The sequence below is a fragment of the Canis lupus genome, chromosome 4 (assembly GCF_048164855.1).
Source record: "Canis lupus baileyi chromosome 4, mCanLup2.hap1, whole genome shotgun sequence".
NCBI classification, from domain to species: Eukaryota; Metazoa; Chordata; class Mammalia; order Carnivora; family Canidae; genus Canis; species Canis lupus.
In genome coordinates, this window is record NC_132841.1 from 8,267,179 (window position 1) to 8,290,235 (window position 23,057).

Sequence of the window (23,057 nt, forward strand, 5' to 3'; positions counted from 1 at the left end):
TAGGGGGAGGTTTGCATCTCTTTCTTTGCACTGGAATCCTGATTTCATATCCTCAAGCTTTCTCCTTTCATGATTCCAGAAAAGACTCCATGCAAGAGCTGCTGTGGGGCTAAATTGATGAGGGAATCTGGATTAGCATACCACTTCCCTAACACATCCACATGAGCCTTGGGCATTATTTTCTAGCAAATTGCCTTTATGAATAATTTACCAAATACAAATGAGAAATCTGTGTTGCCTAATTCACCTAAAATCTGTAGCCCCAAATACCTGCAGAGACCTCTGTTCCTTTCCAATAAGATCAGTTAGCATGAAGCAGCATGGTTGGCAGGAACTTAGGTGATGCTTTTTTCTTTGCACTCAAACGTCGAATGCTCTACCTATGGGAAAGCAGAAGCTCACAAAGCCCTTGGAATTTGATTTATGAGATGCTGTTTGTACTTCATCCATCTGCAGTGCCAAGTTGTACCAAAATGTACTTAGCAGTTGGGAACCGCAGCCTCATACACGGAACCACAACGGACAAGCACAGATTCCTCTCTCACTAGGATCTTGGGTCCTCCTAGCTTCTCTTGGCTCCCATCCAGCTGTGACCTGCCTGGTGATAGTCTCTACACTCAGCCTGGCCCCCATCTGGAGAACTCCCAGGCTCAGCTTTGTTCTGGGCTGTTTGGGGTGGAGATGCTGCAGAAAGGGGAAGTAATGCACACATTACCCTCAGCAAGTGGTTGGTGAGCTCCTGACTCTCTGTGATCCCCCTGAGCTGCCTCATTAGTGCCCTCGAGGCCATCCTAGTCAGAGCGGTTCTAAACTTGGCTCCCTCTCCCCACCCAGGGCTGTCACCTTCTGCTGCTCATCTTCTAGAAATGATTCTGTCTCCCATGTATTTTCCCTTCAGTTCATCCCTGTGTAAAACTCTTTCCATTTTCCCTTTGGGTTTCAAGGTCTCAAAAGGGCACCCCTTTTATCAAGGCAGTGGTTTTATGCAAAGGTGTTACAATAAACGGAATCCTCATATTTGTAAAATCAGAAATGTTACCAAAAATCCAATTTGTGAAGCAGATAAAAAGAGAATGTCTTGCCGTGGCTTCTCCTTACCCCACCTCACTGGGCCTCAGGGGACCTTTACTCTGTCTGTAATGCCTCAAAGCACCACTAATCAGCAGGCTGAGAGACCCCCTCCCCCGCTCCTAGAACCCTTCTAACTTCTAACTTCTAACCCTTCTTCCTTTCCCTAAATCCTCGGGTTTCTCATATGCCATTGACTTTTTCCCATTATTTTTCAGAGTTTTTTTTTTAACCTATGTAAGAAAAAAGTAAACTCCTATTTGGCCTCACTGATCATTATACCTTCCATCCCATTTCTGTCATTTGTTTCTATTTCTCAAGAAATTTGGATAGCCAGCTACCTTTCCCCGGTGTATATATGACAGTGACACCACTTGACGGCTTGTGAGGAGGCAGACACATGACCACAAATTTCCCCCAGCCCCATGTAAATGTCTCCCTGTGATGTGACTCTGCTATTCTGTCCATCAAGCCCAGATCATTTTTTGCCCTTAAATATAAGCTTGCCAATATGGCTTGCTTTGGTCAACGGGATGTAAGTGAATATGATGTGATGTCAGTAGAGGCTTAGAAAGCTTGTACACACAGGTTTTTCCTCTTTCTGATGGAAGCCCTCTCCCTCCACGTGAAGAAGGCCAGGACCACCTGAAGAATGATGACAATGTGTAGCCCAGTCTCCCCAGTGATCTCAACTGGCAGCAGTAGGCACCCAGCACCAACTGCTGGGCTTTTGAGTAAATAATCTTAGGCAAAGAGTGCCCAGCCAACCCAATGGCTGACTGCAGAACTACTCAGGCAACCCACAGATTTGGGAGTAATAATAAAAATCTATGCCCCTTAAATTTTGGAGTGGTTTGTTATATGGCAAGAACTTTGATAAATACCCTTCATTAACTTAGTTGATATCAATCTAGGGGGCTTTTAACAGTCTTATGGGCCTCATGTCTCTGTCCCATTTGAGGTACTTGTTTTGCTTAAAGTCTTTAAAATGGATGCATGTGGGACATTCGGGTATCATTTTGCTTCAGGCCATTGTTACATGAAATCTCTCCTTGGAGATATTAATTTACCCAGGCATTGCTATTTATGTGGTCATAAAATAATGGTGTCTGCAATTCAGGAAAATGGACTTAAAAATAGGATTTCTGTGCCTGATCTTCAGTTGTCTGACCAATTCTTAACATTGACAGTGACCCAGTAGAGTATAATGAGCCTAACCAGTTAATGGTTAATAATTGTGATGTAGACCCTACCTGTTCACATTAGTCAGAATATGGCAGAGAAGCGGAACCAATTGTGTGTGTGTGTGTGGAGAGAGAGAGAGAGAGAGAGAGAGAGAGAAAGTATGCACTAATGTAAGCTATTTACTTATTTTTAAATGGCTCACATGATTGGGTGGGCTGGCATGTCCAGAATCTGCAGGCAGGCCAGAGACCCAGGGAAGAGTTGATGCTGCTGTTCATGTCTAAGGGTCATCTTTTAGCAGAATTCCCTCTATCTCAGGATATTTCAGTTTATTAACTGCTAGTCTATCAGCTTCAACTGATCAAATGAGGCCCACCCACATTATGGAAGGTAATTTGCTTTGCTCTCATGTAAATATTAATCTCACCTAAAAAAAAAATACCTTCATGGAAACATTTTTTATCAAATATCCTGGTACCGTGGCCCAGCCAAATTGACACGTGAAATGAACCATCACACTATCCTTGTTGCTGATTAGATCCCCAGGCAAAGTCATTATTCCTAAGAAAATCACTGTTGTTCCTAACTGCATATTTATTATCTTGGACTAAGAAGTGGCTGGACATAATAGATTTCCAAATGGTTAGCACCTGGGTAGGTGTGTATTGTTTGTGACCAATGGATCACGCATTTGCTTCCCTTTTTATTTCACCTTGATTAATCCTGGAGCAGTGAGGAGTTGTGTCTACCAAAGAACTCACCTAAACCAATAGAAACTCAGGGAAATCTAAGTAAATATCATCCATTTTGATAGAATAGTGTTAAGGACTGCAGGATCGAGACTCTAGCTTCTTTTATTAAACATGGTTGGAATTAGAATGACGTTGCCTAGGAGTAAATGTGTCGGAGATAGAAAGTGTGATTTTGCAATCCTTTTTGTATGGGTTTAAAAGTCTTTGTCAGTTATGCAAAAATCTTCTAAAGGGAGAAGGATTAAAGACATGTGATATAAAGACAAGAGCAAAACAAACAAATGTGGTTAATAACAGGTACATGGGCTCTCGAGGATATTAACATAAATAAAAATTCATCATGAGAAATAATTAGGTTCCCCATTGTGGCCCACCCTCTAATTCTCTTGGGCACTGAAAAATAATGGGAAGGTTAACACATTTCTCACATTTCTGAGCATGTTATTATTTCTTGCTTACACAAAAATTACATAAAAGCAATCATTTGGAATCTGGGAGTAAATGACATATAGCAGACTCGGGTAAAAGCTTAACCAAAATAGAAAAGCAATCTGGCATTGCTGACAATATTGTCACAAAAATATTACATTTTATGAAGGGAATTTCTCAGAATTCAATAACAACATGTTTAGGAGCTAAATTGAGTCATTTGCATATTGTGGAAAAGTAAAAACACAATAAACTCATTTTTTTGCTGCCTAATAGGCTTTCCTAGGGCTGGATTGCTGGAAAGTCTGCCCATCACACCCTCCCTCCATGCTTTTTCCCTCCACCAACCCCTCCTCTCCCTCTCTGTTTTACCTGTATTTCTGGTGTTCTGCTCATCCCCCACACTCCCTTTGTCCTTGTTCTATCGATTTCTTATTCATGGCAAGTGACTGGACTGACTGCTATTAACCCATTCCTGAGCAGAGAAAATGAACCATCACCTTTCACCCGTTTTCTTACTGAAACTTCTTTTCCCTCCCAAGTCTGGTATTATTATCACTATTACTCTTTTCCAGCTACCACTTTTCTAGGTCAGGTCAAGAGAACTGGTGCACTGGGCCATACACTGGGAGGTCAGTAAAATCTCACCATACCTGGAGAAAGGATCCTCTGCTGACCGGAGTTGTGTGCGCATGGGTGTGGGTCTGCGCACCTGTGTGTTTTGGTTATTTCATCTTGTTCCACCAAAATTATTCAGATAATCACTTCAGGACCAGACTAGCATGGTAGGTAAGAGGAAGGGCACTGACATTCAGCTGCCTGGGTTCAAATTCAGGCTCTACCGCTTATTGGGACCATAAAAACCTACTGGATTTTTTCTGTTCTGCAGTTTCCTTATCTATGAAATAGGAATAAAAATAAAATTTAACTCCTGATGCTGCTGGAAAGATTAAATCGGCTAATGAACGTAAAGCATTTGACATATTACCTTGCACAGAACAGGCATGGCAAGTGTGGCAAGTGTGAATCATGTCCACTAACCTAGGTGTTTGAGAAATGTCACATTTCTTTACTTGCTACAAAATTGGCCTCCTTTCACTAGTTAGTAATTCCATGTCACATATTCAGGGTTTTCCCTCCAGGCTTTTTTCAGGTGCTGGGGTCACCTGATGAGCTGAAGCATTGATAGTAGCCCTTGGTCATTAGATCTGCCCACCCAAGTTCTCCTGGGGTGTCCATTGTGCCTCCCCCTTCCTCCTGCCATCAGAGGCTCTTCAGGTCAAGTGCTTCTTTGGATGTGCAATTCTGGAAAAAGGCTGGGAACCGCTGCTCTTGTGATCTCACTTTTGCTACTTCCTTCTGTAGGCTTGTCACCCCTCAGGGTTGCTGGGAAGCTGTGTGGGACCCATTGCTCTGTCATCCACACAGCTCACTCCTCCTCCACCAGGCTGGGGAAACGTCTCTCTCTCTTTTACATCGAGTGCCTCTTGCCTCCTGCTATTTCCCCCCTCTGCTCCTTGCCACCAAGCCTTGATTCTCTTCTGGGGCCTCTGCTCATCCTCTTGCTCTTCTGAGCTTAGCCCATTGAAAACAAACTTGCAGGCACGGTGTGCCATCCAGCCTGCCACGTAACCTCCCCAAGACGAAGCACAGAGCTTTCCCTCATTTGAATGGCTAGGAAAAGAAGTAGTCATATTGCAATGGGGAGGAAGAGAGGGAATAGAGGGGGAAACCCCACCAATTAATTTCAAAATGTCATCCAGCTACGTAGGTGCTAGCCACATCTTAGTTTTTAGTTTTTGTCTTGCTGAAACTGTCCTTGTCCCCAGCTTGCCTTGATCCCTCCCCTCAGAGTTCTGTTACATGCTTTCCTTCTTCAAACACGCTACTCATCTGTGGCTCCTCCATCTCCTACTTTGCTCCCATTGCTCTGGGTGCTGTTTATGTGTGTTTTGTGGGCTCTTCTGTAAGCAGTGTAGTCATGTTCCTTGGGGTTCCAGGTTCTGCCCTGGGATCTCTTCTTTTCTCACCATACCCATCTGCCTGGGAAACTGCACCCACTCCTGTTGCTTCAGTAACCATCCATAACCATCCATGTATTGATGACTCCCGTTTCTATGCTCTGGCTCTGTGGTAGATTGCAAAACCTGACCAGAAATATTTATTGCTCTTCTGATCAAGAGGTGGAGCTCATTTCTCCAACCTTCGCATCTGGCAACCCTTGGAACTTGCTCTGGAGAAGAGAAAGTAGGAGAGTGATGCTGTGCCAGTTCTGAGGTTGGACCTCAAGAGATTTGGGGCACATGTGCTTGTTCTCTGGGGACCACTCCCACACTACTGTTCCAGGAATAAGCCTGGGCTAGCCTGCTGATGAAAGACACTCCTACCAGACTTGCTGACCACACGCTAACTGCCAAACATTTGAGTGAGGCCCTCTGAAAGCAGCCAGTGCCCCGCTGAGCCACCAGCCAACTGGTAAGTAAGTGCATGAAGGGGTTCAGCCCAGATGAGCTGGACCACCCAGCTGACTTGAAGCTATGAGCAGTAATAGATAGCTGTGTTAAGTTGCCAGGTTTGGGGTGCTTTGTTTTGCACAAATGCTAATTGGTACAGGCTCAGACATTTCTTATGAACTCCTTATCCTACTAGTCCAGGGGCTCACTGGACACTCCACTTTGATGGCCCAAATGCAATGTGTCCCAAACTGACCTCAACATACCTCCCTGTCCCCACCCACGCCCACCTCTAAGTAGAGCGGCTCCTTCTCTTGTCTTCTTCCTCTTGGCAAACAACCTGTCATCTCCTCAGAAACCCGGGCAGCATCCTGGCTCCCCAGTTCCTTCTCTCACATCCAATCTGTCACCGAGAGCAGTCGGTTCCACCTGTCACATAGCTCTCCTCCATTTCTCTCCACCTCCACTAATTCCTCTTATTTGACTAGTTTCCCCTCCCATCTGGCTCTCTCACGTCTCTAAGCTCAGTCCTCACCTGCGCCTCCGCTCTACCTTCAATCTGCTTTCTATTTTAACAGGAATAGTATTTCCAAAATATAATTCTGACCATATGAATCATCTGATTAAATTCTTATAATGGCTCAACATCTGTCAGCAAGGCCATACTCTTCAGCTGGACTCAAGAACCTTCACTTTCCTCAGCATGTCATTGGGAGACATTGAAGATTCTTGAGCAGGGACACAACAGCAGCAGGGCTCTGCTTAAGAGAAGTTATCTGGGAGCCGCATGTAGAACTTACAGCAGAAACCTTGGATGTAGGGAGACAAATGAAGAAGCTCCGATAAATCAGGTGAGAAGGGATGAGTCTGAAGCTATACTGCTGGCGGCAGGAACCTCAAGATTTCTGCGAAGGACGGTTTCAGGAGGATGGATTGGATAGAAGTATAATTTCGGAGGTAAAAAAAAATTCTCAGAGGTATATGGTTCAAGTCTAGGTTTTCTGTTCAGGTGTCAAAGGAAGGAAAGGGAGAAGTAAAAACTGCCTGTGACCTCAAACCTGGCTAACAGACATTTGGGAAACCATTATTTTAACAGCAAAATAGGGAGAAGAGAAGATTTATGAAGCAAAGGAATGGTTGGAGAGAACAATGGTGCATAGTGTCGGAAAGGTAGATGGAGGCCGGTGTCCTGTGGCATCTGATCCAGGTCCTCACCTCAGGCCCACTAAGTCTCAGCACAGCTGCTTGCTCGGGCACGTACGTCCCTCAGTGTACCACCTCTGCATTTTTTGCACACTGTTGTTTCTTCTCTCTGATTTCCTGACATACGTATCCCCATCCCCCTTCTCTTCTAAGACCTGCCTCACTTACTTTATTGGCACTGCTATAACAGAACACCACAGATGGGGTGACTGGCAAACAACAGAAATTTGTTTCTCACAGTTCTGAAGGCTGGAAGTCCAAGATCAAGGTGGCAGCAGATTCAGTGTCTGAGGACTGCCACCCGGTTCATAGACGGCCAGCTTCTCACTGTGTCTTCAACTGGTGAAGAGCAGAGAGAGCAAGCTCTTGTGTCTTTTCTCGTAAGGGGACTGATGCCAGTCATGAGGGCTCCACCCTCAGGACCCACGCACTTCCCAAAGGCATCACCTCCAAACAGCATCTACCTTGGGGGTTAGGACTTAATATAGGAATTTTGAGGGAGGCACAAACTTTCCATTCATCCTACCATTTGTTATCTTGTTTGGTTACTTTTATGTAATAAATGTTGATTGAAGAATTACTCTATGTCAGCACTGGGTCTATAGTGGAAACACTGAGGTCTCCCGATGACAGCCTGCATCACTCTGTCCCTGAGCACTGCTCACTGATCACAGATAATCAGTGCTTAGTCATAACAGTGTTATAATCAGCCCTGTGTTATAATAATTTCTACAATAGCAGATTAGCATCAGAGGTTTGGCGACTTCTCCCAAGACAGCCTTTAGATCTTAAGTTTGTCTTTGTACTTCCCAGAGCGCACAGTACATATACAATAAATATCTGATGAATTGGTGAATAATAATAATAATAATGCTTCAAAACATTCAAATAGATTTTTAGTCATAAAGTTTTATTAAAATGATTACTAAAAACCATTTTCACTTTAAGGCTTAGGAATGAAATAGAACTCAAGGTCTCTGAAGTTAATTGGCAAGTCAAGTGGTCTGAATTTCATTAAAGGAGAGAGACAGGTAGGAATGAGCCTCACACAGCACATACCTTGCCCCAGTTTTCTTCCTGAGAGCCCATTGATATTTTCTTAAGAGTGATTTGTTTTGGTGGAACGTTTAACCCTCCTGCCCCAATAGTTATATGTAATGTGGTTTAAGGGGTGCCCCCTGTGGCCCCTCAACATCTCATCCACCCTCTGGCTGATGTATGAAAATGTCATTGTCAGAAAAGACTTCATCTGGGACACCTGGGTGGCTCAGTCAGTTGAGGGTCTGACTCTTGGTTTTGGCTCAGATCATGATCTCAAGGTCATGGGATCGAGCCCCACGATGGGCTCCGTGCTCAGTGGGGAATCTGCTGGAGATTGTCTCCCTCTGCCCAACCCCTGCTTGTGTTACCTCTCTCTCCCTCTCTCTCTCATTCTTTCTAAAATAAAGAAATAAATAATTTTAAAAAAGAAATGACTTCATACTCTCAGCTTAAGAGTTTGATCTGTGTTTGACAGCAATATGCATGGAGGGCCCCAAGGTGAGGACGAGGGTTTGATAGTGGGCTTGGGGAGCAAAGCCTTAGAAGAGGACAAAGAAGTCATTCTAACTGAACTTAACCGGATTTTAAAATTCTCGTTTTCCAGTTTGTGCATTAGTTCTAAAAAACAACACCGTGCCAAAAATTGGAGCGCTTGAAAAAGTTCCAATAGCTAGTTTCTGTTTTTATAACAGAATTTCAATTCAGATTTCTTTTTGCTAGTCTAATATGTTTTGGCTTATTAAACTCAAATTACTCTGCATTTCCTACAAAAGAGATTTCCCTGCTGCAGCGTTCCTGCCTTTCTGTTTGATCACGAAACTTTCAGGGTTGCTGTTCCTTTGACATTTATGGATATGAAAGCAATTAAAAGAAAATTGACTGGCTTACCGTCCACCTCATCTTCCTTTGACTTGTTTGCTCCTATTTCCCATTCCATTTATTATTGATAGACTACTTATTTTCATAGCTTCTGTACGTTTTATAAAACCGAATCAACAGCTCTTGCTTCTGCAAGGGAGGAGGGCAGCAGTCACTTCTAAACCAGTGGCCATTCACTTGTCCCAGGTCATGCAGCCTATGTGGTCTTGGTATCTCTGCCACTTGATCTGAGAAGAGTCTATAAGCCTTGTAGTAGTGGGGGTGGGGAGGCTGGGGAAGGGCAGTTGGAGGAACAGAAGGGCGACACAGGAGAGGGGAAAGCTGCCAGCCAACTTGGGTAAGGCATGGGGGAGTCACTTTTGCAGTCATTCAATGTAAGCACACCACCCTGTGAGCAGGGCTCTTCTCAAGGTTACAACTCCCCTTGGTTAGCTTGGGGGGATATGAGCAGTGGGTGTTATACTATATGTTGGCAAATCGAACTCCAATAAAAAAATATACAAAAAAATACAAAAAAAAAATGAAATCCCATGTCCTGGGAAACCTTGACTTGCAAGCTTTTTTGTTCAGTAGAAGGAGAAGGGTATGGCAACTTGCCTTCCCAGGAGAACAAGCAAGTGTAATTTTCCTCTAAATGGAACAAAAGGGAACAGAGTCATGAACTGCAAACTGCCTAGACAAACCAAGACCATATATGCCTATGAAGTTTCAGGAAAACCTGCTCCTCCCACCCATCACTGCTGTCTTGCAAACAAACAAAACAAATGGTATCATAGCAAACAAGCTATGCCACAGCTTGAAAGGCAAAAGGAACAAAGGTGCCAAGGGCCCTCGTTCTTGCACCTCTATAAAGTTATCTGAAGCAAATACGTGGACTAAGGAGAACTTTTTCATGGACTATAAATCACCATAAGTGCTGTTGGGTCTCTGCTGGAAGCCACAGCTGCCAGAACACTCCCCACCTCTCTCTGGTCAGGAAAAGTTTGAGCCACCCCCACTCCACTTCCCCCAGCTGCCCTTTCCTTGTGACCCTGACTTCAACACAAACAGTCCTCTCTCTAAGCAGCAATCTGCCTCAGTTTTCTCACCAACACCTGAAGACTTCCTCACCAATAACCACCAAATGGCCTGCTAGAACCACTTCACTTCTCTGCCAAGTGGAAGAAAATACAGGATGGAATTTTTGTTCTCAGAAGACCTCACAAACTACAGCCAAGATGGTGGGAGGGTAGGGGATGTGCCTCCTTTCTGGGCATCACATGTTTGCCCAGGTAGGAGTACCACTTTCTAGTGGGAGTAAAAGAATTGTTCTGGGGCTCTGGGATCTTACTGAGTCCTCTAAAGGAGAAGATGCGGCCTTAGGTGGTTTGTCAGACCCCAGCTAAGCATATGTTTGATTCAAGGGGAAATGTGAGGGATCTCAGTTCAGTTTGCTTCAAGCCTGTCCTCCTCAGTTGTGGGGTGGACACTACCCAAATTCCCCAAGGTAGAAAATCCCTAGTAGTATAAGAATTCATACCCATAAATGAAGATCTCATTGGCAGCCAGCTCAATAAGAAGTAAAACTCACCTGGGAATGACTTTTCAAGACAAGTGCTAGAACAGAAGGTCTACAGTAATGGCCAGAGGAAAGAATGAGATGGGGCCTAGCCTGATGATTTTAGTTTGACCCTATTTGATGTCTTCTGGAAGCAGGAAGCAAATTGGAAGGTACTGGACTTGCAAGATAGGCGCTGCTTGCCTTATCCTAGCTGTTGGACTATGGAAAAGGCAGTTTCATCTTCCATTCATCAAGGATGTATTGAGCACCTCTGTTTGCCAGACTGATAGAGAAAAGAAAAAGGTGAAAGCAGGGTAGGCTCTCTGCCTACTGGGGCTTACATTTTGGAGAATAGAGACAATAAATAGGTAAACAAATCACTTTTAGAGAGCAAGGAGTGTCATGAAGGACTTAAAGAAAACAGCCCATGGAACAGAGCCAATATGAGGAGGTGGTTTTCCAGCACACACCCAGGTGGTGAGAAGGAACCAACCACACAAAGATCTGAGGGAAAAACATTCAGGAAGAAGGGATGACAAGTTCAACAGTCTAAATTGGAAAATAGGTATTCAATGGACCAAATCTCCATTTCCTCTGCTGCACAGTGGTGTCAGTGGGGATCAGATAGAATCATGCATATGGTGAGCTGTCATGTCCAAGTCCACAAAAAGGCTACTGGCGCAGCTCCCACACAGGGGCTAGATTCTGAGGGCCCTTGGTTTCCAAAAAATGGACTTCCATTACAGTCCAGTGCTCCAGTGGAGCCGCTCCCAGACAAGTCTTCCTATTCTCTCTTTTTGACATGTTATTAGCTTAAGAGACCCCATAGATCCCTGCCCACAGCTTATGTACCCCATGTTGTTCTCTTGAAGATCCCTTGAACACAGAGTGAAGGGAAGGGGTATGTGTGCATACCCAGGTTTACTTAAGTTCTGAGCATATACTAACATACAGACTATTGGGATCCCTGGGTGGCTCAGTGGTTTAGCACCTGACTTCAGCCCAGGGCGTGATCCTGGGGTCCCAGGATCGAGTCCCACATCAGGATCCCTGCATGAAGCCTGCTTCTCCCTCTGCCTGTGTCTCTGCCTCTCTCCCTCCCTCCCTACCCCCTCTGTGTGTGTGTGTGTGTCTCTAATGAATAAATAAAATCCTTTAAAAAAGAATATTTATAACATACATATTTTGCAGACTCTGGCCTCTAAAACTCCATGGACTCATTGAATGAAGTGACCTCCGGAAGTCCTCTGGTCCCAGCCCTGGTTCTGTAGCAAGTTCACCCACCACCCAGTGATTCAGGATGAGGGTTTACCATTCCTACATTTAAAGTTCCTTATGGTCTGCAGTCCTGAGCCCCATGGGTTGCTGTGTTTCCAGAAAGGATTTACCTTTCAGGCAGGAAGCTCTTCCCTATACATATAACCCCTCTTCCTGCAACTCCCTCCCCCATCCCTATTTCTGATCCCCTCTGGAGATGGAGAACAAATGGTCAGCCCTCCATATTACAGTCCTTGGTGAAAACCATGGGTAGGTTGCCCTTGAGATGCCTTTTTCCCAGTTGAACCACAACTTCCTTCATCTTGCCCAGGAGATTCTAAAAAGCAGCACAGCCATGTAGGAAAGAGCAGCAGGAAGAGGCACCCATAGCATCTGCTGCTGGAGAACAGGACAGGGAGCCCTACAATTCATGGTAATCTCCCCAGGGCAAATAGGCTGGGTCTCTGCAAGCAACTACAATCCCAACAGCAAGGTAATGTTTGTCCAGCATTGGCTCTGGGTCAAACACCTCAAGTGTTTCTCTATTCTCCAAGCAGCAATATGCATGATATTGTGGTGCTCGCTTTGCAGATGATGGACCTGAAGTTGGGAGAAGCTACCTGGCTTTCCCAGGGCACACTCTGGCGCTAAAATTTGTACTAGCTCTAAGTCCAAAGTCAGTTCCTATAACCAAAAAATTTAAAGCAATGATCAGACATCTGCTACTTAAAAAGAGCTTGTTTCCCACCACCCCCTCATCCTGTATATTGAGCAACTCTTGTTAACAAGAGAAGTGTCAATACTAGAACTTAAGCATAAAGAAAAAGAAGCCCAGAATATGAATGAATAACACCTGCCATTTATGGAGTATCTCTGTAGGGACAGGGACTCATTTAACAATGCTCCCACAGGGTAGACACTGCAATCCTCATTATAAAGATAAGAGAATCAAAGCTCCAATTGGTTAAGTGGCTTGCCAAGTGGAAGAGCTGCCTTGCCAACTCTGAAATGTCTGCCTCCAAAGGTTTTAACATTGACACACATTGACTCTAAAGGTCAATTCAGGTGGGAATGTGTGATCCAAGTCCCCTTTCCCTCACTGTAGGCCAAATGTCAGATACCCAGTTGGTGAAGATTTGCTAACCATGCATTAGCCCTTTAAGCCACACACATTAAAAAAAAAAAAGAAGAAGAAGAAGAATTATCAGGAATTAACAATGCCAGTTGCACATAAAAGGAACAAGAGTAACCATATTTCTCAACCTCTGCTGCCTCCTTGAAAGTTAGGATTATGAGTTTGTAGTAAACCCAGGAATCTTGTCATATTCCCTTGGCATGTGACACCTCACTGAGCTCTTTTTCCTCTTGGGTAAAATCGATGTAATAATAACATTACACTACACTAAATATGTCATATTATTGCCTAATAATAGTATATAATGACACTTGCCTTGACTACTTCACAGATTATTGTGAAGAACTTGGAAAACATGGTATAATGTCTGAAAAAAATGTAAGAGGTGTGACCACAGGGTTGGTGATGACTGCCATTTGGAGACTTGTCACAACCATTGTCACCACTGTCACTCCCAGCAGATGGCCCTGGACACCTGTGACACTAAGGTAGCTTTTTCTGGAATCCCAGCAGGGGCTTGATGAGAACCCCAGACAGCAGCCATGTTAACAAACAGGGCCTCAAACATGACCTGCAGGTCACATGACCTGGAGCAATTTTAAGTCAGTAGTCCCTTGAAGTTAGTGTGTCTTCCTGTCAAAAAAAATACCATATGGGCAGTTTAGATAGTTTCTAGTGCATCTACCCTCAGTCCAAATCAAATAATAAAATAACTTTTCCACTTGTGGCTTGGCCTTCTTTTTGTTTTTCATATTTTCTCACTTTTACCTCTCCCACACTTTTCCTTCCACATGTTGGTCCATCTGTTCTAGGTGGGAAGTGCCTGGTAGCCAGGGAGCATGTTTGTTTCAGCTTTCTGGCATGCATGCCTGGAACCACAAGAGAATGTAGAAATAACCGGGCTTGGAATATATTGCAAGCATCACAAACGACACTGTAGTCCACAAATTACCTATTACAGGTGATGTCCTGATTTTCAGACTGGGCAGAGAGGGAATGGTTAGGCACTAGACATGCACATACCTGCTACAGGGAGCCTTCATAGCCTTTGAGGCCGGAAAGACCTGGTCACAGTCCTAACCCACTGCAGACTAGCATCGTGATTTAGTTACTTGATTTCCTCTCTGCGTGATGAAACCATGTTCTTCCAATTCCCCATTGAGTGGAGAATTGAGACATCAAATGCAAAGTGCCTGGTGACAACTGGCTCTTGATGGAAACTTCCCACCTCTGGACCCATTAAATGATATTGCCATTGGACAAATGCATCTTGGTAGACATGTCTACTGTTTTACTCTTCTGAGGAGATAAACTGTGAATTGTCTCCATTCAGGTCCTCAGCATACTTGCCACTATAAGAATATGTGGGAAGGACTGAACGTGCACATTTGCAGAGACTTGCATGGCAGGCGTCGGTTTTGAGGGAGAGCTGAAATGGTTTGTTCAGCTTTCCCACAAGCCTCCTCTATGACTAATGTGAAGTAACATAGCTCATAGCTAGGACTTGGCAGACAGGGAAGAACGACTCTCGGAAGGCATGCGAGTCGTGCTGGGAACCAGTGTGGTTAGAGCGTGACCGCTCCTCTGGTGTGTGGCAGAGAGACAATAGTGTGTCTGCTATACATCAAATACCGGAAAAAAGGGTGGATAGCCATTCCCCAGTCATCAAGAGCTTTGCAGAATGTGTGAATCAGATCATCATCATCATTATTCCTTGTTTAATTGAGGCTTAATGAGGTTCTAAAGCAAGGTTGTTGGGAGGACAGTGTTTGTTTTCATTTTTTGCTTGATATTCTAAGAAGAGGACTTTTGTTTCAATCCCTCTTAAGCACTTCATTCCTTCCTCACACTCTGGATGCACCACCCCTGGGGAGTAATTTAATTCTGAGCACTAGCACCTGCTGAACCTGAATCTGGGTGGCGGGTGCCTTCCCTCCCTGATGTTCTGATCTGTGGATTATAGCAGAGCAACGTGGGGCAGCTTCACTTCACGTTTTCCTCCCTGACTCTTCTCCGACACAAGGTATTCCCCTTCCCACCCTGGTATTACCTTGCCATGTGTTGCCTCATGGAAGCCTAGTCCTGGGCTAGGGGCCTCCACTTCAGGGAGGCACAATGCAAGGAAGCAGATGGTGTGGGGAGGATGTGTTTTTCCTCTCCTTCTTGATCAACAGTGTCTTCTTTCTAAGACTCAGCAGAGCCATGCTGCGTGAAATATGGACAGTCGGACATGCTGTTGTATTGTTCTGCTTGACCTTTGAGGATGCTACAACCAGCTCCAAAGAAAGACCTATCCTCTCCCAGGGTGGCAGAAGAAAAACATTCTCAATGAAAGCACAAAAAATAACTCAATATTTTTCTCTAATATGATCATTTTTTCTCATTACTGAGACAGCCAAAATTATCCTTTTGGCTAAATGCAACAAAGTGTCAAATGGGTTTCATGGACTCTGATTTATGTCTGCCTACAGGACTAGTCTGAGGAACAGGCCAGTCTCCCCAGGAAGGACATGGCCAAACATATTTCCAAATGATCATTCTGGCAGCAGAGCAGAGAGAGGAATGGAAAGGGACTGAGTTATGGAGCTCAAGACCTATTCAAGACTGTTACAGTAATTCAGGCTAAAAATCATGGCAGCCTGAACTAAAGAACCTACAGTAGGAAGGAGAAATGGATGGATTAGAGATATACTTAGGAGATAGGACCATCACAGTTCTGTGGTTGAGAGGAAGTGGGAGGTGAAGGAACATGGAGGAGACAAGACATCGGAGTTTAAAGATAGTGATGTGTTTGCTGAGATATGGACCATTAGAGAAGTCACTATGTTGGGCTCTGTTTTGTCTGAAATGGCTGTGAGATACCCAAGCAAAGATAGTTGCTAGTAGTTGATAGTTTCGAAAGGACCAGAAAAGTTTGGGCTGGAAGTCTGGAAGACCTTCCTAGATCGAGAGTGAGTGAGCACATGGTATAGTTAAAACCATTCAGAGTGAAGCGCAATCTATGAGTTAAGGGAAGAGAAGAGAGATGAGCTAAATAAAAGAGAAAACTTAGGCTAAAAATGGAAATAATAAGTGATAAAATAACTGTTTATAGATAAAAATTTTTTAAAAAATAAGATCTAAATAAATTCAGAGTTCAGGTTAGTTATAATTAATGCCAAGGAAAAGTTTGGCAAGTAAGCACAGTTTCTGTAAAACCAGCTTTATGATTATCTGTTATATTCACATATTGGCATCAATTACTAGAGTTTTCTATATTTTGTGTGGGTATTTTAATGGGGGAATAGTTGAGAAACTTCATATCTGAGACATGCTCTCTGTATGCCTTCACTGGCTCTATCACTCTTTCACTCATCAGCAGCCACAGGTAGCCCAAGAAAAGCCAAGCTGGGCTTACAGAACACACCTTGAAAAATCTACCTTATCTCAGTGACCCCTCACCCTCTCTGCCTGTCTACTCTCACTGTAGCCACTCCTGACTCTCTGAGTCTTTCAGTGCTGGACACCTATATGTCAGGTGTTGCCAGGTGTTGTTTTCAGGTGTGCTTGGAGAGCTTGCAATGGATCAGGTTTGCCCAGAACTCCAGGGCATACATGGGATAGTGACTAAGTGAGGATGAAATGATATCTGGAGCTGGGACCTCAAGGGTTGCAAACAAAGCATTGTTAAGTATGAGTGAGACATGACTTATATTTATGTTTGGAAAGATCCTTCAAGTAGTAGAGTGGAGAATGAACTGATGGGAAGTAAGATGGAGGGAAGGACCCTGATCAGAAAGATGCTTAATAGCCCAGTATGAGATAACAAGAGATAACAAGAGTGGTAGTGGATAATATGGATCCTAGACATATATATTTATGAGATAGAATGACAGAATTAGTGCCCAATTGACTTGGGTGATAAGGATAACAGGCTTGGTGAAGATGACTCCCTCATTTCCTGCTCAGGCCATTCATTGAATATTATTAAATCCAATTATATTCAATTTGCCTTTATCTAAAACATGGAAGAACGATACAATTTCTAATATTCTTACTTACACTTAGACAGGATATTCTCTGCTATGTGACTCTGTTTTACTTCTACCCTCCATGGAAATTGCCATTACCATAGGCAGTTTCTGCAGCTGCAGCCTGGCCCAGGCCCAGTTTCCCTTCCATTCCATGTAGCCACAACAATGGGTCCTAAAGCTTCTGACTTTGAGAAAATTCATGCATACATTATTGGAAGTGATGAATACAATACAATGGGAAGCCAGCAGAATGCTTCCTATGCTCTATATTCTTTTTAAAAAGAAATTCAGTATATTCATACTCATCAGTGGCATCATACTTGACTGACAATCTCATCAGTCTCTCTTTCACAGGTAATCTAGATGGCAGCCTGGTCTGAACAGCAAAAGATTACTACAAAATTCATGTTTTACCACTTCTTCTTTGTCTAGGGTAACATTCGGATAGATATAATAAAATAGCATCTCTGACTCTGTCTCTGTCTCTCTCTCCTGCCTCTCATGTCAGTAGGAAGGCACAATGCAGTAGGAAGGCACAATGCAGAGCATGTTGCCATTTCAACGTTAGCTTATAAATCTATACTCAGTCCTTTCATCTAATTTCTCTTGTCCTGCACACATATCATCTTATTTGCTCTTCCAAACAACACTAAAAGTTAGGTAGGAAATGTTATTACTATTATTCCCATTTAAATATTGAATATGGAGGCCCAACCAAGTCAATCAAGCTTGCTAGGAATAGACTGGGGGTTGGGGGGAAAAATTTGGTTCCAGATACGCTGAATTCAAGGTACCTTCCCAGATGAAGATGCCAGGTAGGCAAATAAATATTGGATATAAAGCTCAGTACATAGACTGGGGTTGGGATCCCTGGGTGGCGCAGCGGTTTAGCGCCTGCCTTTGGCCCAGGGCGCGATCCTGGAGACCCGGGATCGAATCCCACGTGGGGCTCCCGGTGCATGGAGCCTGCTTCTCCCTCTGCCTGTGTCTCTGCCTCTCTCTCTCTCTGTGTGTGACTATCGTTAAAAAAAAAAAAAAAAAAAAAAAAAAACATAGACTGGGGTTGAGGACACAGATTCAGGAACTATCAGTTTATCAGAACAGAGAGACAAGAGCAAGCAAGTATGAAATGAAGTGATGTACTACATCTGTGTTTTCATCTAGAAGCGGGGTAGAAAACTAGTGGCCTTTGGGCCAAATTCATCATAGAGACAAGGTTGTAGGGGTGTAATTGGAGTAACGTTTCAGATATTGAGAAATATCATGTAAAAACCTGATTTCCAGCATTCTTCTAAAAGCAGAAGCAATGTCATCCTAGAGTCCACATTCTTACATCTCAATAATATCAAGTTGAGTGAGTCACTTTCATTCCCTTTTGAACATTCTCTTCAGGTTTGCCATAGTCCCCACTATTCCTCATTGTATTACTGGCTTGTATCATTAATATACCCTTCTCCCGGGAAAGGTTTTTTTTTTTTTTTTTAAAAAAAAAAAAAAAGATTGATTGATTGATTTGGTTGATTTGAGGGAGAAAGTGTGCATGAGCTGAAGGGGAGGGGAAGACAGAATCCCGAGCAGACTTCATGCCAAGCACGGAACCAGATGTGGGGCTTGACTCCACGACCCTGAGATCATAACCTGAGGTGAAACCAAAAGTTGGATGCCTAAATGTCTATGCCACCCAGGTGCCCCTCCACTACACGTTTTTGAGTTTCTGATTATTACTGTCAGACTGAGTCACTTCTGGCTAAATTCCTTCTTAAAGCACATCCATCCTAAGACTAAGCAGCTCCAAAAATCCCTCTCTATATGTCTGAACCCTCAGAAATGACTCCAACCATTTCTGCTATGTCCCCCAGGCTCTTAGAGACTCCACCTCAGTATGTCAGTGATCTTCTTATTTGTGCAGCCTCAGAGCCATTGAAAGTAGCATTACACTGTTGGCATTTTGGTGTGTCCAGTATTAGCATAGCACTGCACATAAAAGAGACATTCAAGACATGCTGCTGTGGAGATAATTGAACAAGTGTCTGCAATTCACATTTCACAAAGCCTCACTCACACTCATTTCCCCCTGTTTAAATAACAATTAATTAATTATTTAATTAAATAAATAATTAAATTAAATAATTTAAACTTCCGCTCATGTACACTGTCTCCCTCAAATCAACCAAATCAATCAATCGATCTTTTTTAAAAAAAAACCTTTCCGGGGAGAAAGGTATATTAATGATGCAAGCCAGTAGTACAGTAAGGCATAGTGGGGACTATGGCAAACCTGAAGAGAATGCTCTAAAGGGAATGGAGGTGACTCACTCAGCTTGATATTATTATTTATTAATTAATTAATATTTAATTTTATTTTATTTAATTAAATAATTAAATTAAATAATTTAAACTTGGTCTGTTTAAAGCCCAAGGTGACCCAGCTCCTACAGAAGAATCGACTCTCTAGCCAGATCTATGGAGTTCTTTGGGGTCTCTACTACCACCGGCCCTGCTTTCTCGGGTCCCCAGAAGCATGACAGTCATCCATGGACCACAAAAGACTTGAAAGTAGAAGATTCTGCCTCTTAGGCACCAGGATAGCATTCGCTGGAGACGGCAGAGATAGCTCCTGATTTCTCTGAGAAAGGAAATGATTCAATTCAACAAACAGTTATTGGGGGCTGATTATGTGCTGAGGAATGAATGTTTAATTTAGAAGATAAGTAGAAGTTAGTAAAAGATGTGGGAATGTGGACGGAAAGGATTCCTGGCAGAGGGAATAGCATGTGCAAAGGCCTCAAGTCAGTGATGTTCCTGGAGGAACTGAAGGAAGTCCATTATGATGACAGTAAAAAATATGAAGAGGAGAGGTAAGCAGGAGTTAGAACATGTGATCATCTAAATTATGTTGAGAATCCTGGATTTCATTCTAAGAATCAGAGGGTTCTGAAAGTATATTAAGCAAAGTGGCAGGGGACACAGTCAGATACCAATCTTTGAAATAGCTCCCCAATTGCTATCAAAATAGATTGGGAAACATGGCTGGCTAAGTTGTCCAGGTTCACTTTCCCTCTGAAAGCACTCAGAACTTTTAGATAGACATAAAAGACTTTTCTTAAAAGGCATGAGAGATTTGACAAGATAATGAGAAATTACATAGGCAGATTTTCCAAGAAAGCAAGATGAGCAGAGCACTGGAGCCACCTTTGCCCTGCGGTAATCTACCAACTCAGGTAAACTTGAACCTCACTTTTGATGCCTTCATAAGGCATAGGAAGCAGAACTTAACCCCCAGAGCTTCACAGTATAGGCAGTTGTCTTAGACAAGCTCCTCTGGAAAGCAGAGCCATGGGTAGCACTGAAATGACCTGGTAGGTACAGGCCCAGGCAGTGAAAGTGAGGCAAGAAAAGACATCCAGCAGCACCAGGTAATATATTCTCCTGCTGGCTGTTGCCTCACGGACAACTAAAGTTGGACCCAGCTGGTTACTATGCAGATGTGCATCCGTATTTTAAGGTAGACATCCATGGAAGGGCTGTAAGAATGACCCACACAGTGCAGTCACCCAAGTAAAAGAGGAAGGAAAAGGAACTTATCTGTGTGGCTCCTTTCCATCTCTCGTTTTCCACTAGTCAAGTTACATCTTGCCAGCAGATAATATCCGCCCTTCTGGGTTGCATCATCTGGCCCCTCAGAGGCCAACCAGGAAACAGATCCTAAATTCAAGAGAGGGGACATCCCAGCATGGATAGAGCACCAACCAAGACAGAAGAGAGAGGAGGTGAGATAGTGAACTAAAACATTGTCCAATACTCAAGCCTAATAGAAGGTCCTCCTCCCATAAGCCTGAGAGCATAAAGTGCTGCATAATTAGGATAAGGGTGACCCAACATTTCCCACACTACCCCAATCCTCACTCCTAAAGACTGGAAGGAAAGTATCCTTGGCACAAAGCAAAGTGGGGTTTCTAAAAAAAAAAATTTTTTTAAGGTTCTTTAAAGTTGTAGCTGTAAGCAGTCTTTTTCATGTATCTGCAGTCCCAAATCATATCATATGTGTTATCTCCACACCCTCAAGCTATGAATTTAATTTAAAGTGTTTTTAGACTAGTAAAGCCTTTTGGCATCTGGCAAAGCAAATGCAAACCTTTCCTGAGGAAGGCACCTTCCTTTTAACTCTCTAAGGATTTCAAACATCTTAAAATAATGAATAACCATGTACCATGAGTGAAAACTAGCAGAAACAGACACATGAAGACTTCATATATTAGAACTATTGTGTGTGAATTATATAACCTTTATTTTTTTAAAAGATTATTTATTTATTCATGAAAGACACACACAGAAAGAGGCAGAGACACAGGCAGAGGGAGAAACAGGCTCCATGCAGGGAGCCTGACGTGGGACTCGATCCCAGGTCTCCAGGATCACGCTCTGGTCCGAAGGTGGTGCTAAACCGCTGAGCCACCCGGGCTGTCCTGAACTATATAACCTTTAAAACAACCATATGTAACACTATGAAAGATGAGCCTTAAAGTATATGTAAATAATAGGAAGAAAAAAAACTTTAAAAGATTTAACAGGTCCAAAAAGATAACTTCTAGAAAAATTTTAAAAGTTAAAATGTAATAGGTATGCATAAAAACATATTAAATCCAGAAAAAGACAACTGGTATACCAAAAGAACAGCTAGAATTAATTAATCAGAATGCAGCACACACACACAAAATAAGACTCTTAAAAAATGAGAAGCCATGAGATACGGAAAAGAGAGTGAGAAGAGTCTAATAGAATTCCAGAAGGAGAGGAGAAAGGCATGGGGCAAAAATCGGAACTCAAAAAATAACATCTGAAGATTTTGCAGAATGGATAAAGGACAGCGGTTTATAAATTCAAGTACCCCAATTAATTCCAGGCCTGACAAATAAAAAGAAAGCCAATCTTAGACACATCTTCATGAAAGTGCCAAATGCCACAATACAGTGGATTTTAAAAGCAGCCAGAAACAAAGAAGAAGGCATTATCTTCAAAGGAGTGGTAGACTTGTACCTGATTTATTAATGAAGTCTCAACAAGTACAGTGAATGCCGAAAACAGTGAAATTATAGATTCATGGTGCTGAAAGAAAATACCAACCATCTCATAATATTATGTAATAGATATATTGTTCAAAAATAAGGGCAAAATTAAGGCAGATAAACAAAAAAACAACTGATGGTTTGCCACTATAGACACTCACTAAAGAAAAATTAGATAAGGTGCATCACAGATAGGAGGATTCCTGAAATATAAGAAAAACATTAGGGATCCCTGGGTGGCGCAGCGGTTTGGCGCCTGCCTTTGGCCCAGGGCGCGATCCTGGAGACTCGGGATCGAATCCCACGTCGGGCTCCCGGTGCATGGAGCCCGCTTCTCCCTCTGCCTGTGTCTCTGCCTCTCTCTCTCTCTGTGACTATCATGAATAAATAAATAAAAAAATCTTTAAAAAAAAAAAAAAAAAGAAAAACATTAAGTCAATAAAATGGCAGATATGTAGGTAACCAAGAAAGGATGATGATGAGAGACGAGGGGACAGAGTTGTCGGGGAACCAATGGCGGATCTTGGAACAGGAAGATGGTGGAGTCTCTATGTGGTTACGGACTGTGGAGAGGACAGTCAGAAAACTGACCAAAGCAAACCTCAAGGAAGATAATGAATCAACTAAAAAGAAAAAGTTACATTTCAAATGAGGATTTTTTTTTTTTAAGATAGATTCCTCCTTTTTCCCCCCTCTCTTCTTTGTAAACAGTTTTGTCATGCTTCATAGAATTTCTCTAGCCATTCTGCTTCAGAGGGGAGGGACCAAGAATTAGGTGTGGGATGTGGGAGGAGAAATTGGCTGACATATCTGCAAGATTGGCTTAGTTTCTTCTGTCCTTGTACAAATGAAACATCATGACTTTGTCAGACCATGTTCTTAGTGCGCCACAGCCCACAGCTGGAGGCCTGCTGACAAAGGACCAAAGAAGCTCATGACTGGTCTTGTACCACTAGCGAGGAGGGCGGGAAAAAGTGCCAGGCCTTTGTCAGCCTTTGTGCAACACGATTGTTGTTGGCAACATCCCAGCACCGTG